The sequence below is a fragment of the Leptidea sinapis genome, chromosome 18, assembly GCF_905404315.1.
Source record: "Leptidea sinapis chromosome 18, ilLepSina1.1, whole genome shotgun sequence".
Taxonomy (NCBI): Eukaryota; Metazoa; Arthropoda; class Insecta; order Lepidoptera; family Pieridae; genus Leptidea; species Leptidea sinapis.
Window position 1 is genome coordinate 13,895,025 of NC_066282.1, and position 18,386 is coordinate 13,913,410.

The 18,386-nt window shown below is 34.0% G+C and overlaps 1 protein-coding gene across 4 annotated transcripts in view; it reads left to right on the forward strand.

The window, feature by feature from the left end:
* Positions 1-1,247: 1,247 nt before the first annotated feature.
* LOC126969349 (phosphatidate phosphatase LPIN3) overlaps positions 1,248-18,386 on the forward strand; it is an 83,331-nt gene continuing 66,192 nt past the window's right edge. For 3 of the 4 annotated variants that reach the window (XM_050814703.1, XM_050814705.1, XM_050814706.1), the window contains exon 1: positions 12,684-13,018. The gene's annotated coding sequence lies outside the window, so the exon portion shown is untranslated. Of the gene's footprint in view, positions 1,546-12,683; positions 13,019-18,386 lie in introns of those variants that run through there. The other variant, XM_050814704.1, reaches the window with a different exon arrangement.

The window sequence follows — 18,386 nt, forward strand, 5'->3', positions numbered from 1 at the left end:
CATAAAAAGCAATAAAGAATAAACGGTATAAATATAAATTATCGTATATTAGATGCATCACCTTTAGAGCTTGTATTCATTGTTTGTGTAAGGATGCTTCATGAACACGATGGTAGTGATTACTGTGATAATTAGTTATTGCATCCAACAAATACAATGATTTATAAACTATTATAGGTCAAACTGGCATCGCAAGCAGCTCCCGTTTTTAAGCGCGATATTGCAATTGTCAATGATTTACGTAGGTACCTATATTTACTTAAATGTATTAATTTTAAGATTTCGTTTGAATCACTCTAATAAGTATACATATTTTAAAAAGTGAATAGAAATAACAACTAACACAATATATTTCCTGATAATTATTACAGTTCTTACTGTAGTATATATATGTAGTGTATATATATATATACATATATATTATATATACCTATAGCATATAGGCAATGATAAGTGATTTTATGAAATTATTTTTGTTATGGTTTGGTCATATAATTAATAAGTAGTCATCATTACATGCTTTTCATTATTATTTTTAATTCATTTACATTCCCAATAATCTATTGAGTATGTGACATTATGTCATTATATTATCAGTTATTCCATGAGGGGTAATTATACTCTTAATAATAATATAGCTCAAGAGCAGCTCGAACTGTTGGAGACCCAGTGCTCTGTGGACGGCTGGATCACTTGGCGTTGCGTAGAGACGTCGCTTCATTGTGTGTTCCGAAGAGCTGTTTAACCTGATTCCTGCGCCACCTTCGCACGACACGCCACAAGTTAGGATATCATCCCCACCATCTGGATGTGATGCAGTCCTCCACAGTGCGGTTTTCAAGGAGCTTTTTTCCTCGTAGTACAAAGCAGTGGAATGAGCTTCCTTGTGCGGTGTTTCCGGGACGATACGACATGGGTACCTTCAAAAAAAGCGCGTACACCTTCCTTAAAGGCAACGCTCTTGTGATTCCTCTGTTGTTGCAACAGAATGTGGGCGGCGGTGATAACTTAACACCAGGTGCCCCGTACGCTCGTTTGTCCTCCTATTCCATAAAAAAATGACTAATACACCTAAGACTACTCCTGTCAAAACTATTGCTACCTATCTAAAAGGGGCACGCGGGTACTACTTCTATAGTGTCAATATTCTAAGCATAAGTGACAGCGAATGACAGCTGATCTTGAAGAGAGTAATCAGATTCAGATCATATTCAGAATTCAGATAATTTTTATTTCAAAAGTAGTGCAATAATTTTGATGGTGTTCGTTTATTTTTCTATTTAAATACGTATTTAATTGTTGATTATTACGTTGTAAATTAAGCAAAAAATTTTTTTTTTTCGGTTTGACTGATCAAAAATCCCCAATAGAAAACAATATCATAATAATATGAAATGTATTATTATTTTATTAAGTTTAATTTGTGTACTAAAATAGACGAATGTGTATTAGGTTTTGTGTTGTGTTAAGTGTCTAATTAATATTTATCTATCAAATCAACTGAAGAAAATCAAGCTGAGCAGATCCTTTGTTCCAAGTTTTATTGTAAGTCGTTAATAATTCCCTTATTACTTAATACTTAGTGATATAAAATCAAATATATTTCTTTACGTTATAGTAAAAGGGGCACCCACAGCTCAAAGTTCAAACATTCCATTTCAGTCCTGAGTGTAGATATTGTTTATGTTATGTATGCAAATGTTAATAGGCATCTCTTTAATTAATTGGTTGAGTAGGCTTCAAATATGTTTCGTGATTTCAAATTAAAATAAAAAAAAATAATTTAATTTCAAATTAAATGGGTCTTAAAATTAATATTGTAAAATACTTTAATCAAATGCAATACATATTGTTAAGTACTAGTAATTATTATTATATTAACCACAATAATTAAGTCTACTAAAAAATCATCCAAGAATTGAGCAGGAGGAGAAGATTATTCTGATGCTGTGGCCACTCTAGCCCCCCCTGTTAATATACTACTACTTCTTAGAATCTTCTTGACTGGAGTAGCCAGCACCTCTTAAAGCTGTATAATATATTTTCAGTTATAAACCTATTTCTCAGTCAATAATTAGTAAATTGAGATCAGTCATCAGACCACTTTGGTTAATTAGCATCTTTTAATATCGAGGTAAAAATTGTTTATTCAAGTGAATAATAGGCAATTGGAGAAATACAGAGATATTGTTACAGTTAAACTCTCAAATTTGTATTAGAATTATAACTGTAATTTTAATGAGATGTATGGTATGTTATTTCAAATAATTAAAACAGGGTTGGCTTCTATATTTTCTCCTAAGACAGTCAACTAGGGTGGTCTCTTGTCATTAAATAATTAGGCAACAGTTTGTAGTCATAAGACTAGACAATGGCTTCATGATTTATAGTTATAGTGAGTGATCTTTAAATATTTTTTTTTATTTAATTTTATTATTTATGATGTTATTCGTTCTTGCATATGTGAAAAGATACCCAAAATAATTTAAAAATAAATGTACCCCTTATGCTGCCCTGGGACGAAGAAAGATTAGGGTAGCCCCAGGCTGTAGGATGTTGGATGAGATGACTAAAGGCTTTTAGAGGTAGGAGAGTCACACTGCCACCATATGACAACAGCATGAAAGGGCTAACTTGTACAGACTAAGTACCTACCACACCAGATCCCATCCACCATCTCTCCAGCAGAATATGTCAGCAGTCCTCAAAGAGATTTTTACCCCAGGAGGTTACCAGCTCTGCTAGACTCAGAGAATCCTTCCCCAACCATTCTCAATTGGGCCTCCAGTCATATTCTAGGGAAGGCACAGAACCGCCTAGGATGAGAGGCATCAACATCAGTGGCACCTAATTACAGTAATTTCTTGCTTAAGATTTGTGTAAAAGTTAATGTTGTAGAAGAGGTAAGAGTCATGCAATAGAAAGAGAGGCAACTTCTAGGTCAGGGGCGCTCAAGCTTGAACTGCTGGCGATCTACCTCAAAATTGTTAGACTATGATCGATCGGCTCTGAGAGGCTTCAAGTATGTGTGATGATGGATTGTCGTCTAGATAGAGTGTCACGATGACATATATATTAGTTTTGCGAAAAATATGCATTTTTTTAGTCAAGGTAAGTGTAGGTCTGCTCTTAAATGTCAATTAAAAAACTCATAATTATTATTCAAAATTGCGAGTTTATTGGTTCTTACAAAACAAACGCGTTCTAAAGTTCTAAGCTTAACTAAATAGTGACTTTGGATGTTGAAGCGTGACACTGCATGTCCTGAGCGTACTTTTCATAAGACGGTACGTAATTACCGATTTTAGTTTATTATACCGGATGTTTTTCTCGAGATCGACTCAAAAAGCACTCGCGATCGACGTGTCGATCCCGATCGACCGTTTGAGCACCCCTGTTCTAGGTGAATAAAAATGTAGGTTAGTAGCACTGTGCGATCTGAATTACACCTTATTGTATGATCACAAGAGTCCCTATTTCTTAAAATGATTTTGCAGAGTGAGATTTCCATAATTGTACTATTATATTATATTCTTTGAATGGGTGAGTTGTCTAATTCTGCCTGTGACTTCAATTTTACACTGTTACTGTGGTTATGTGTAACAACCATATTATATAAAGAAATGATTGTTAGCAAGAAAAACACGTTTTTCTACCATATAAAGTCTAAACGAGCCATCTTTATAATTTTTTTTAAATTAAATTTTTTGATACATACAAAATTTCGTGTTTACATTATAGTTTGTCTACTTTTAACACAGTTTGGGTTTAAACATATACTCTTTAGATAAAAAAAGTTATAGAAAAAACCAACCGACTTTAAAAAAAAACTTTATCAAAACAATATATTATGCACTAAAAACTAATAATATATTTGCGTATTCTTCTACAAATTAATAATCAACTTACTGTTCCAAGTAAAATGAAAAGTATTAGACTACTTCAAAGTCAAACAAATTATGGTCGACACTATAATGTAGTTATTATTATTTTTTGAATTGATGTACTCCCGCCACGGTCTCTCGCCTTGTCGCATCGCGCATGCGACACTAGCACATCTCACCTATAACCATGTATGCAGTTACAAACCTACCTTGGCTGACACCGACTTATGATTAATTGACCATAACGACGTCATGGTAGGTGGCTCAAATATCCGGATAGCATAATATAAAAGATTCGGCCGAGTTTCGTTAATTTGCCCCTAAGAATTGAAGAGTTCCGTTACTTTGTCATGGATCCCATAATCATAAACTCACCAAACTCTCATCAAAATACCCTTGAAGTACATTCTTCCCAATAAAATATTTTTGGTTAGAAATGTGACATGTCCCCCTTTTAGTAATTAGACATTCGTATAGCCTGAAGTCACGATCGGATATGGAGGTCTACTCTCTTCCTCCGAAACGAAACTTCGTAAACGAACGAAATTTAAATGAAGTTTCTTATTCACCTTACTCTATTATATTTTCGGACACATTGAACGAAGTTCGGAACCATAGAGAATGGTGATCGATTGAAATAAACATTATTTTAATCCGACTAATTTTAATTTTGAAGTTCTATATCATGCCAACGTTGGGTAGTAAGTATTATATTCAACTCAACTAATATTTTGTAACAGGTATTTGTCACTTACTTTTGTGTTACAGTTGCCGACCGCCGTTGTTGTATTTTTTGTATTGCATTTTGACTAGTACGTGTATCGTGTACGTCTCAAAGTCTCAACTGTAGTGTGTAGACACACTATTGTTATTATATAATATTCTAAATAGGAGTGAGACGTATTTATCGTCACAGGTATATGTAACAGGTATTAAAATATCATCGGCTGTCACTGTGACAAGATATCAAAAATAACAGTGACAAGTATTAGGAGTATTTTATAACAACTAGTATTTTAGTAACGACTGTTATTTGAGTAACAACTGTTACTGAACAAGTATTTGATAACAATTAGTATTTTAGTAACGACTGATATTTGAGTAACAACTGTTACTGAACAATTATTTAATAACAACTAGTATTTTAGTAACAACAGATATTTAAGTAATAGCTATTACTGGTCAAATGATTAGGAGTATTTTGTTACAGCTATAATTGTATGATTTGTAGATATGTTATATTATTTTGATACAATAGGTAATAAAATAGTTATGGCTCAACTCTTCTTTTAAATGTGGGATAAGAAAAACCCTGTTTACTTAAATTGTCTACTGAATATTTTTCTTTCAGACATATTCGTAAATAATAGATACATCACTTTCATACATTTACTATTATTTAGATAAGATAGGTAATTAAGATATTGAAGTAAATTTCAAATGGAAGACCCTGTTTTTATTTCCATTATGTATCTACCTACCTAAAACTTTTGTTTCTGATATCATTTTTCGTATTCGAGTTTATTCACAGTTGTATTGTGCCTACGAGCAGGAAAATACGGCTCACCTCTTCGTAAGAAAAAACCTATATTGGTAATTTGATAGTACCTACTGAATAATATATTTTTATGATGTTTATTTCTACTTTATTCTTGAATTATTTGTATGTTAAGGGCACTTTTTAATTATGTACTAGGTTAGGATCACTATTTAAGCATAGGTAGCATTGAATCATAATGAATACGAAAGATATTAATGATTATTTTTATTACATCAAAACAATAAAAAAAAAATATAGGTCTGTACACCTTTACCTAAACTCAACTCTTATTCTGAACAGTTAATTAAATATTTTACTATTTATCAGAGCACTTATAAGCATAGCGCACATAAGTCTCCATTCCAAAAAACATAACCTTTAAAGCAGCTTTTCGCGCTGCCCTCATCCAAATTAAAAATGGCAACAAATGATAGTCATACAGTGACAGTAAACTTATATAGCGCGTTCCTTTTTAAACATCAACATAGCGCAGCGCCATCTGTTGGCAAGGTAAAACTGGTTTATTTCATCACTTCAATTTAATTATTATCAGTACATAGCGTTTTATACCTGCATTTTTTTCGTTTGAAAATATCGTATCTTGATAATTGAGTGAATCGAAAATCATATCAACGTCACAAAGCCGCGTATTATTTACATTCAGTGATTAATACGTAAGTCTTTTAGACTTACGTAACAATGCGGCTTACATGATCCGTCTCTTTGTTCTAATGTCGGTAAATTGAGTTCCACCTGTTGACCACGATGAACCATGCGGCTTACTTGATCAGTTTCTTTGTTCTAATGTCGGTAAATTGAGGTCCACTTGTTGACCACCATGAACCACGCCGCCTTACACGATCCGTATCTTTGTTTTAAATGTCGGCAAATTCAGTTCCACCTGTTGACTATCATGAACCATGCGGCTTTTGAGTTCCATACTGTGTTCTTACGTCGGCAAATTTAAGCTTTCGAACGAAGTTAGAGTGTTCTAATCTTTTTGGATACTCAACTTACACACCTTAAATTCTGTTGAGGCTAGGTGACGGCGATCAATAGACTAAGGATGTTGGTATTTAAAATAACGCGATTCAAAAACTTTGACCTATAAAATTGCAATATAATTATCAGTTCAGCATAGACGTTTACGTAACGGACTAGTCACAAACATGTTATTGTTTTTCTCGAGTCTTTATTGTTATTAAATGAGCGTATTCATATACTGCGCGTTAGACGGCTACAATATAATCATAGCATTGCTGATAACAACATAATATTGTTTTGACTGTAACTGAGCACATATTTCTCTTGATTCTACAATCTGAGTTTGATACATATTGCCAGGGCTATAAAGCCTAAAATTGAATTATCTGCCCACGGTCGGAAGGTGGCCTTGCAAATTTAAATAATAGGCACGCATCAAGCGCGTAGTAACACGTCTCGTAAACACATGACACACCCACTTTTTCACGAATAGCCGATCGGTGATTTAGGGACTACGCGCACTTTTCAGCTTTTGTCCATAGAAAACAACAATTTTGTATGGGGACGTGTACGCGTCGATCCAGCTTTCCGCGTCCATTCTGCTTTCGCGGCAAACCAGCATAAAATGAGGATTAATGTGTTTTTATTATGCGCATGCCATAGAGAGCGTTCGGCGCTGTTCCGCCGCGTACAGCGCTGTTCGCCGTCGAATGCGGCGGAACAGCTCTGTACAGGGATGGTTCGCGCCTCCTTGTCGACAAGTTGCGACCTGTATTGTTCCTGCATTGATTTGACGTAAGCACGCAAAGATTAAAGAGTGCAGACGTGATTTGAAGTTATTATTCTCATTCTTACGACGCCGTACGCGGCTGATAGAAGCGGAGCTGTATAAGTGTGACCAAAATCGTTCAGCGAAACGCGAATGGAGCTGAATAAGTGCACGTAGTCCCTTATCCTGTATGGTTTTGCAAATGCCAATATATTCTACTTTCAAGGATGCTATAACTATAAATGTCGCGGAATTAACATTATTTTTTTCTAAATAGGTGCTAATCATTGAAATATTAATCAAATCATTTATATGCATAGATTGAGTGCGTACATTGGTGTTACATTGTAATAATTATAGTTGGTTACAATCTGCCAAGGCAAGCAAAAATAATATTTTACAAATTCTTTGTTAATATTGAAAACACACAACTTTTTTGTTGTCTTGTTTGACCGATTCTCACGAAATTTTGAGTGCATATTGGGTAGGTCTGAGAATCGGACAACATCTATTTTTCATCCCCCTAAATGTTAAGGGTGGTCCACGCCAAATTTTTTTTTAAATTTGTTTGATTATGAGTCAGCATTAAAAAATACATACAACTTCAAATTTTCACCCATCTACGATCAACAGTTACTTTTGTATCGCGATTTTAATATCGGCAATACAACGTTTGCTGGGTCAGCTAGTTATTCATAAAAGTGTACCATTAAAATATATTATTAGAATGTCAAAAGTACCCAACACCGCCCTTCTCAAAAAACCACCTGTATACAGTTGATATTCGAAAAAAAAATTGTTTCTTATTGAATTTACCGCTACTTCGTAAAGGGTTTAGCTAACGAGAAGAAGTAGCAAGAAACTCATTGCCACTCTTTTAAGTCAAGATTTACATTTAAATTTTTTTTTAGTTTTACAAATCATTTCAATTACAATATTGTGTAGGATCACGGTCATTGGTATTTATATTTACGAAAATTCTAGGATGGTTTCAAAAAGGTTAATTTACAGTGTGTATCAAATAAACCTTCGTATCGTAAGTACCATGGTATACCCGTGGCTATGCCTATTGTTTTTCGCTACTCATTTCGCCTTACATAGATCGTACCTATCTGCTTTTAAAAAGTAGCTGAGGTCTTTTTTCATGCAGGATCAATTATTTTTTACTGTCTTATTGATAAACGTAATGAAAAGTTACTCCAAGTTTAAAATTACTTGCTCCTGTATTAATTGTGTAGTGACAAAGGTAAGATAAAGACAAACGGCCTTACAAAATATAATCTTGGTGTAAAGTTATATCTGAGAATAAACCAAGAATATGCAATTTGTTGAGTATATCGCTGACAACACGGTCAATGATGATAATTCTGAAGTTTTGAAAGAATATCAAGCAACCTTGCAAATAAAACGTTATTCGTCCGAATTAACTAATCATAAGCAAAAAGTGTATTTGCATATTCTTGGTTTATTCTCAAGTATAACTTTAAACCAAGTTTATTTGTAAGGCCGAAAAAGTTTTAAATTTGGAAGAACTTTACTTCCCGTTTATTAATAACACAGCAGTGGGTCAGACTATACCGAGTATCACGCAATTGTTGCGAGGCGCCCATCCACTCCCACCGAACCGTCCGATGGTCCGGCCGTACCAAATCCGATCGTGAGGATATAACACTGCGTGATAATCTAGAAACGTCACTTTTTGTTTTAAAATATTCAAGTTCATTGAATCATTGCCCAGTGACCTAGTGGCCCAATTCTACAGCACGTTAAAATTTGCTCAAAATGAAAAGTTTACTTTAGAAAATTAATGCACCGATTTCTTCGTTCTTTGTATATCGTCAGCAATTGCGCTAACAACTATATAAGTAACCTACATTTATTGCATATTTGCTAAGTATATACTGTATAAATATGAGTGTTGGCTACGATAGAAATTTCAATATTTCATATTATTTTTAGGTTCACCGAAATACATAGGTTTATAGGTATATAAACGATGTATGTATGTACTTATAGGTATTTTTATTACGTAACAACAAGTTAGTTAACCGACTTCAAAACAGGAGGAAGTTCTCAATTCGTCGGTATGTTTTTTTATATTATAGCGTGTTTGTCAAACTACTATTTCGCGGGATGCTTTTTATTTCACAAAAGTATATCACATTATGTAAACCTCGTTAGCCTTTTAAACCTTTACAGAGCATTAGGCTAATGACAAAATTTTAATTTTATAATATAATAATAATGTAATGAATCGAAATACACAATTTTTTTGTAATGCTATAATATCGCTTATAGTTTAAATATAATATTTTAACGATTGAAGATACATATATGTCTGTAAATATATCATATTATTTTAAAGTAGGTACATATATTCATTTGATGCACTTTGAAATTGTACGGTTGACGAATAATGAAAGTTGCCGGTGACTTTCTTGGCGGTATATTTTTTTTCGAAAGTTTCCGTACACCCTGTAATTAAAAAATAAATGACGATTCAATGTTCTTAATTTAAGACCATTTGAATTAAGATTACTAAGAGGCTGTTTCACAATGTACAAGTAAAGTAGCAAATTGGTCATCTAGAGATTTCGTTTTTATGTTACTTCACCGCTATATTTATTTAGCTACAATAGGGTTCACTTAAGGCGACACTAAATGCCAGCGACCTTGAGCGATATGAGTTCATAACAAAGCCAATATTTAAAAAAATCGTGCGTGGAAAACAGTTTATATGCTTACAATCCTCGTTATTCACTACTAATCTGAATAAATGAACCTACACAAAATAGTACAAGCTCTAAAAATAACTTTTCTGAGAGAAGTACCAAAAAAATGCGTCGAGCCATGCCAAAAAAATTGTTTATCTTCTAAGAAAAGTGGTAATTCAAAAAGGCTCGGCAGTGCTAACTATAACCAACAGAAAGCATTAGCAACCTACAAATAAGACTTAAGGATTAAGTAGTGTTCATAGCTCGAATTGCTATACTTTCACCACAAAACTTGTCTATAAACACCATGTTTGCGTGTTTCCTGCTTACTCTTCGCCTTAACATCTCCGACGCGCCCTATAAGATTTTTTTTCCTATTTCCTACCCCTTCGTATGGCCACCCCCACCATGCAGACTAGCAGATTAATATTTTTCCGATATCAGAAACACGTGGGGCGCATACACTATTACTATCTGAAGCGCTCGAGTAGGTACCTATTTCTTTGTGAGTGTTTTTTTTTACATAATATAAACTTTTATTATTTTTAGCATCTAACCTTCACAATCCAATAGATACTCATGATGCTCGAGTTTATCCCTATTTAGTCTCTTGGGCTCCCCTACCATTATACGAGGGCAGCACTGTAAATTTCGGGAATCAAGGAAGTGACGTAACATTACTATTGAAAAATGTATTTATTGCTTTTCGAAGTATACTCCGCGAAATTTGACACATTTTTCCATACGATGGAACCAATCATTGAAGCAACCATTCCATTCGGAAGTTGGGGTCTCCCAAATGGCCCTTTTTATAGGCGTCCACAGCTTCTTCATGTGATGAAAATCTCTGACCACGCAATTTATTCTTTATTTTAGGGAAAGTATAGAAATCATTAGGACTTAGGTCGGGGCTGTACGGCGGATGGTCTAATAATTATAGATGCTCATGATGCTCGAGTTTATCCCTATATAGTCTCTTGGGCTCCCCTACCATTATACTCGTACGTAGGTCATACTAAAAGTTTTGCGTAACTTAAAAAACAACATGTTATAACCAAAATATTATTTTTATTGCTTTTCAAAATACTCTCCTTTACATTTTAAACATTTTTATGCGATCGAACCATTTTTTAAAACAGGAGGACCACAGATCTGAAGGCATGTTTTCCACGTGCTGATTGAACGCTATCACTGCCTCTTCGGAATTGGTAAAAGTGAAACCTCATCAAATCTTTAATTTTGGTGAATATACAGAAACCACAGGGTGCTAGGTCGGGCCTATGTGCAGGATGGGTGACGAGTTGTTCTTTTTCGGAAGCTAAAAATGATTTAGTTTTGTTTATTCGTGTGTGAAGAAGCGTTGTCATGATGTAAGAGAACGCGGCTTTTTGGTCGTCTTTCGCGAACTTTCTTTAACACCCTGGGTAAACAAATGGTAGAATACCACTTAGCATTAACACTCTTTTGATCTTCAAGTGGAATTGTGCAAATGGGACCCGTTCTCATTTTCAAACACCCATTCACAAGATTGCTGTTTTTTTTCGGGTTCAAAACAATAAATTCACATTTCGCCTCCTGTGACAATGTCATAAATAGCGTTAGAATGTCCGCGGTCGTACTTCATTAGCATCTGTGAGCACCATTCCACGCGAGCCCGCTTCTGCTCAGCTGTCAGTTCATGAGGGATCCAACGACAACAACGTTTCCGAATTTTCAATTCTTCGTGTAAAATTTTCTGAATTTGGCTCATACCAATCCCCGATAGTCCTTGAATTGTCTCATAGGTACTCCGCGGGTTTCCTTCAATTAGCCGCTGTTAAGCGAAAATGAACATGACGTCAACGAAAATAATGTGGCTACTTAACAGTAGCCACATTATTTTCGTTGACGTCATGTAAAGAAACTCGACCTCTCTCAAATTCAGCAAACCATCGACTCACGGTGCTTAAGCAAGGTGCTTCTCTTCCAAAAAGCATTTTGGAGACGAGCGGCACAGTCTTGCGGAGAGAGAGAACTTTTAAAATCATATAAAATGATCGCTCTAAAATCTTTTCGACGTAATTTCGAACTTTGATGTGTGATATAAAACAATTGACAAATTATTTCCCGCCAATTGTTTTTTTTTTATTCCTAGGAAGGTTGCAACGTTTCAAAGAATATAATATTCGAAACTCCAATAGTTTCGATTACCTGGAAGTGCAAAACTTTTAGTGTGCCCCATGTATAAATTGGCATTATTTTGTCAAATGCATGTCACTCTGTCTGGCTATCCAGAAGATAACTATGATTGTTGTATAATTTAAATGGCGCTTATCTGCTGGATAACACTATTTTATACATTGTGAAACGCAAATGATTCGATAAATAAGTAGCATGTAGCCTATTCTTAACTTTACTTGTATATTATGAAACAGCCCCAAAATATATGTATTGTACTCATATTAAATATAGCTAACTATACTCTGTACTCATATTAAATAAGCTAGCATGTACTGTAGATTAAATAAACTAAAGTTTATTTAAACTAAAGTTTATTTAAACTAAAATTTATTTAAACTAAAGTTTATTTAAACTAAAGTTTATTTAATCTACAGTTATGGCGTGTGCTTTATGTTAAGGTGTCCGCTGACCTTTTGTTGTAACATCTTATAGAAATTTCGTAATGGTTCGAGATCACGCCACAACACGCGATTAACTCGTATGCATTGGCCCACTTCGTTTCCCTACCGACTGGCGACTACCGAACGCTTGTGTCTGTGTTGCGCTATGCTCAGTCACTCAGTGTCAGTCAGTGTAGACGTATGAGTGCGTGTTTGAATGTGTGGGTGTACACGTATTTGTGATAAGATCGACGTCAACCGTCAACGTTTCGTGAGCACACCACTACACGGATGGTCGTACCATTCAGCAATCGCCAATCACAATCAGTTTGTTACCGCGCTCGCTGCCGTGTCGTCGTGTCAAACGGTTGTTATAAACATTTCGATATCTTAACCGATACCTCGTTGTTAGCGCAGTGAACGATCTTCGCTGTGCACACAATTACGACTATTTGTTGATAAAACATTAATGTTTGTGAACTGGGAGCTTCAGTGATCTCCAGTTTCGTAACAAAGAACTGAATTTGGTATGTATGTTTTCCTATGTGTCTCTATTGTTTATCTACGTGTTTTACTTTTTTTTATTTTTTAATGTATGCATAGGCGAATTATACTTTTCTTTATTGGCAGTTAGATTGGATTTTCTTTGTGAATAGTTTCGTTTCTGTATATTATGTGTAGACTTTATGGTAGGGTTTCTTGCTGTCAGTATTTTAGACGAACCCTTGTAACTATTGTTTTTTTTTATAATAATCTCAACGTAGTTGAATGGGTACTTTGTCATTTGTACATAGGGTTAGGTACCATTTAGTAATTAGAAAAGTCCTGACTCGTACATAAAACATTACATTTCGATAAAAGTCCGGACTCTTTATTTTTTCTTCTTATATTTCTTTTCACGAAAAGATAAAAGCCGTATTTGATATTCGTTAATATATAGGTTTATTAATATATTCCGTATAATTAAAAATAAAATCCAGACCAGTAAGAGAGCCGGACTAGAGTGTAAAAGCCCGGATATGTCCGGATTAATCCGGTCGGTTGGCAACACCACCTGTACATGAATTGTCAGTGAAGGAATCTAGAAGAAATGTCTATAATTATCATTATCTTGTTTACTTTTTGAAGTTGGTATGGGTACACCCGGATGTCTATAATCGTCTGCATTGATATTAAATGTAATTGGTAATAAAACACGCCATGATAAAATATACTACATTGATAGTACCTACGTGCCTTATTATTCACATTCACAATGAATTCTGTAAATATCTAATGTTAATTTATAGAACATAAGACAATTTACTCGAGTCTACTTTTCACTTCTAGTTTTACTTTCTTCTTAATAAACGCAGTGTAAAGTTACTCCAAGTTTAACACTTTCTATCTCTATCATTACTTTGTCACTACAGAATAATTACATGACAGGGAGATGTAATTTTAAACTTTCAGTAACTACACTGCGTTTATTAATATGAGACAGTTGCGACCTTACAAATAAACTCGGTATAAAGTTATACCTGAGAATAAACCAAGAATATGTTTGAGTATATCATTAACAACTCTGTCGATACAATGATAATTTTGAATTTTCTTAATAAACCAATCATAAGCAAAATGTCTATTTGTAAGCATTTTGCATGTCTTGGTCTATTCTCAGGTATAACTTATTACCAAGTTTATTTCTAAGCCTGGTATTTTTTTTTTATGGAATAGGAGGACAAACGAGCGTACGGGTCTCCTGTTGTTAAGTGATCACCGCCGCCCACAATCTCTTGCAACACCAGAGGAATCACAGGAGCGTTGCCGGCCTTTAAGGAAGGTTTACGCGCTTTTTTTGAAGGTACCCATGTCGTATCGTCCCGGAAACTCCGCACAAGGAAGTTCATTCCACAGCTTTGTAGTACGTGGAAGAATGCTCCTTGAAAACCGCACTGTGGAGGACCGCCACACATGGGTATCTTCAAAAAAAGCTCGTCCACCTTTCTTAAAGGCGGCGACGCTGCTGTGATTCCTCTGGTGTTGCAAGATAATGTGGGCAGCGGTGATCACTTAACACCAGTCACCTGGTGACCCGAACGCTGCTTTGAACTTCTTTTCCTTAAAAAAGCATGGTCTATCTGCCATAAGTAGTATCGTCTGGCATACTCGCTTTTTACCAACATATATTACCAGTGGGAGGCTCCTTTGCACAGGATGCCGGCTAGATTATGGGTACCACAACGGCGCCTATTTCTGCCGTGAAGCAGTAATGTGTAAGCATTACTGTGTTTCGGTCTGAAGGGCGCCGTAGCTAGTGAAATTACTGGGCAAATGAGACTTAACATCTTGTCTCAAGGTAACGAGCGCAGTTGTAGTGCTGCTCAGAAATTTTGGGTTTCTTCTGAATCCTGAGCGGCACGACGTCTTGTTCGTCTCCTCCCTTATTTTCATAAAAAAAAAAGTATGGAGGCGAGGCAGCCAGTCCATAGAGCGGTATACTAGGACTAGCATTTTTTTTTATATAAGAGGAGGAAAACGGGCATGAGGCTCACGTGATTCGTCAAGAGATACGATGCTGAACTTTATGTACTGATCATTTCAAATCTTACATTCACAAAACGTGCGGCCCAAAGTCAAAGTTTTTATTTGCATAAACATGTTAGTAGTAGGGATTCGCCGGTTCTGGCTCACAGTAGTAGGGATTCGCCGGTTCTGGCTCCTCGATTCTGGCTCACTTGCTCGTGATGCCTACTAAAAAAAAAAAAAAAGAAGTTTGGTGTCAAACTGGGGGTTTTGATGTATTTCCGAGCGATTGCGCTGATCCGTTTTTCGATATCTCTTATAGTTTCAAAGTTAGCTTTTTAAATTAAACAGATCCATAATCATTAATAATCACTGGTCATTTAGCTAATGATTGGTGAGCGACTCAATGTCTAAATTTCCATGAACGTGATACAGGTAATTTACTAATTACCTCTATCACATTCGTTACTACGATTAAAAAGACAGTTTCTGTATTTATTATTTATTTTTAAAACATGATTTAAATAAAGTATATAATAAAACATCATTGCAGATTGTATCATTTTCAAAATATTTGATGAAATCATTCAAACTCTTCTTATTAAACTTAAAGTATAGATACATTATGCAGTACTCGCCACACACTGCGGTATATTCATTCTGTACTCTTGCAGTATTGTAGTTATACATTCTGCAATTCCTTTGTAAAAACATCAGCTGGAATCCCTGAGGTGGACGACCATATGAATCGAAGTATTGTCCAATACCCTGCTCATCAATGTGTATTGCAACCCAGTGAGTGCCTGGCTTATTATCACTATCTAAATTGCTGACAATATAACAGGGCGTTACAACATATATCGGCAATCGGTTTGCCGCGTAAACATTATTTTTAATACTGGGATCGATTTTGTTCAAATAATTCTGTATCTCGATTGTATTCATATTAGTTGAGAACAGGGTCTTGTCAGTTGCGAGGATTGAATAGTTATGTGGATCATAATAACATAAGCACTCAATAAATAAGGCTTTAATGTATCTTATTCATGTATTTAAAACTTATATGGTTACAATAAAACAAAATATCATTACAAGCGATTCAAATATAAATCTATGAAATTATATTTTCATCAATTTTATTATAATATAAAAGCTGATTGAAAACGAACTTTGTACCTACATACTTACGTAGTCATTAGTACAATCTGGAAATGTTGACTCCATTAAACTATCAATAATTGAACTTATCATTTAAGTGCCATTATGTTTCACCACAATATTTGAAAACCAGTACTAATCATAAACAAATTTAGTTTTACGATATTTTAGTATAAAATGCTAGAACTGTTCAGAAACATAATCATTGAAGTGACGTATTCAGTCAAATAATTATATATTTTGTGCGTAGTGTAATTGTTGAGTGATTTGTTACAATGGAGGTAAGTTTTATCTATTATTCACTTTGAAATTTAAAAGTAATATCATTTGATATATTAAGATATGTATGTATAATACTATTCTAAAGCAGTCTTATTGTTGTTGTAGAATGCATTCAACCCAACAATGGAAGAAAATACATATAAAACATTTTACTATCCATTGTCTGAAGATAGTCAGGATTCATTAAAAGTTCCTCAACTTAAATCCTTGAAGAGAGCCAGCTCAAATGAAAATATAGATGCATTATTTGAAGTGAAAAAAAATAAACAAAAGAAAATATCATCATCAATATCCAGAGCACATGAGAATGGAAGTATTTACATTACAACTAATGCAGATGACGGAAGAAATGCATCACATTTGGTTAAAATAGAAATCTATGATCTCAATAAAATAAAAAACACGCCTGCAAAAGAACAATGGAAATGCGCTGATTATAGATTAAAATATTATACGATCGACAATAATGAAAGTTATAAGGAGACAAAAAAGATTTTATACAATGTTACGAAGAAAATTTTAGAAACAGAAAATTATAAGAAATATCATTTTAACAATAAGTAGGTAGCTATGAAAAATACATAAATATTAGTTCAGTTTAGTTATTAGTATATTTATTCTCTCATACAAGTAATATTATCATTTGGAAAATTTAACAACATCAAAATATTATATTAGAAATGCAAATTTATTATGAAGCAATTACGTGTTACAAATAATTTAATTACACATTGCTAATTGTATTAGTGAACAAATTAGGTAATGATCTTATAATTTACGGATTCTTCATATTTAAACTGTGTGTATGGGAACATTATGGTGTCATTTGATTTCTGAGTTCATTGCTAGTATACATACTTACCTCTGTACATACTCTCAGTAAAATGGAAAAAAGTAAAATATTGTATAGCAACTTGGATGTTCAACAATGTGAAGTTTGTGAACAAGTTGAATCACGATTGGTTTTTGATGATGATTTTGATGAAGAACTTTGTAATGCTTGTATTCAAGCAGAATTTGAGGATACCCTCGATATGGAACTCTGCCTTGTATGTGATGAGGTTGAAAAAATGATCAAGTGAGTAATTTTCTTTGTAAATTATTTAATATAGATTTTTAATATATTGTTGATGGAATGTGGTTAATATCATTCACTTATGTTGTAGTCAACCTATTCTTCAAAGTGGAGGAGGTTTTAAGAGAAGAAGTGCAGTATTACAAGACAGTGAAGACAATGATACAAGTACAAAGAGAGGAAGACAAGGGGAACCATCCACATCATCGGGGCTCACCAGTGTGAACGATGAAATGGTGAACTGTTCTTTATGTCAAATCTTAATACGGAAAAGATATTATGCAAATCATCTTAGAAGTAACCTCCATAAGAATAACGTAATGCAATTACACAATACTTTAAAAAATGTCACAGTACATGAATCGGCTTTTGGTAATAGAATTATATCATATAAAATTAAGAGTAAATCCAACCAATTACAAACATTCGAAACACCAGAAATGTTTTTGAATTCTATTAAAAATGAAATTATTTTACTATTTGAGGAATCTGTTCGATTGCTTACAATTTTTAAAGTTAATTTTATTCTGCACGCTAATTTTGTTCAAGAAACAAAAAATATTTCTAATGAATTTGAATTTCAAACATGTAGTTATACTATAATGCAGGGTGAGGATTTAAATTTTTTCTTTTCGTCCTTATGTGATATGTTGATGAGTAAAATTAGCACATTTGAGAAAAAAGATAGTGGTTGGAGTCTTAAGAAAATAAATGCATTAGACATGAATATAAACAAATTCAATCCATTACGTGGAAAATCATACATTGAATTACCTAAAGAAATCAAATTAAAAAAAAGTGTTATAAATGTACAAAACTCGGATGATTTATGCTTTAAATGGGCTTTGCTTTCTGCATTATATCCAGTTACTAAG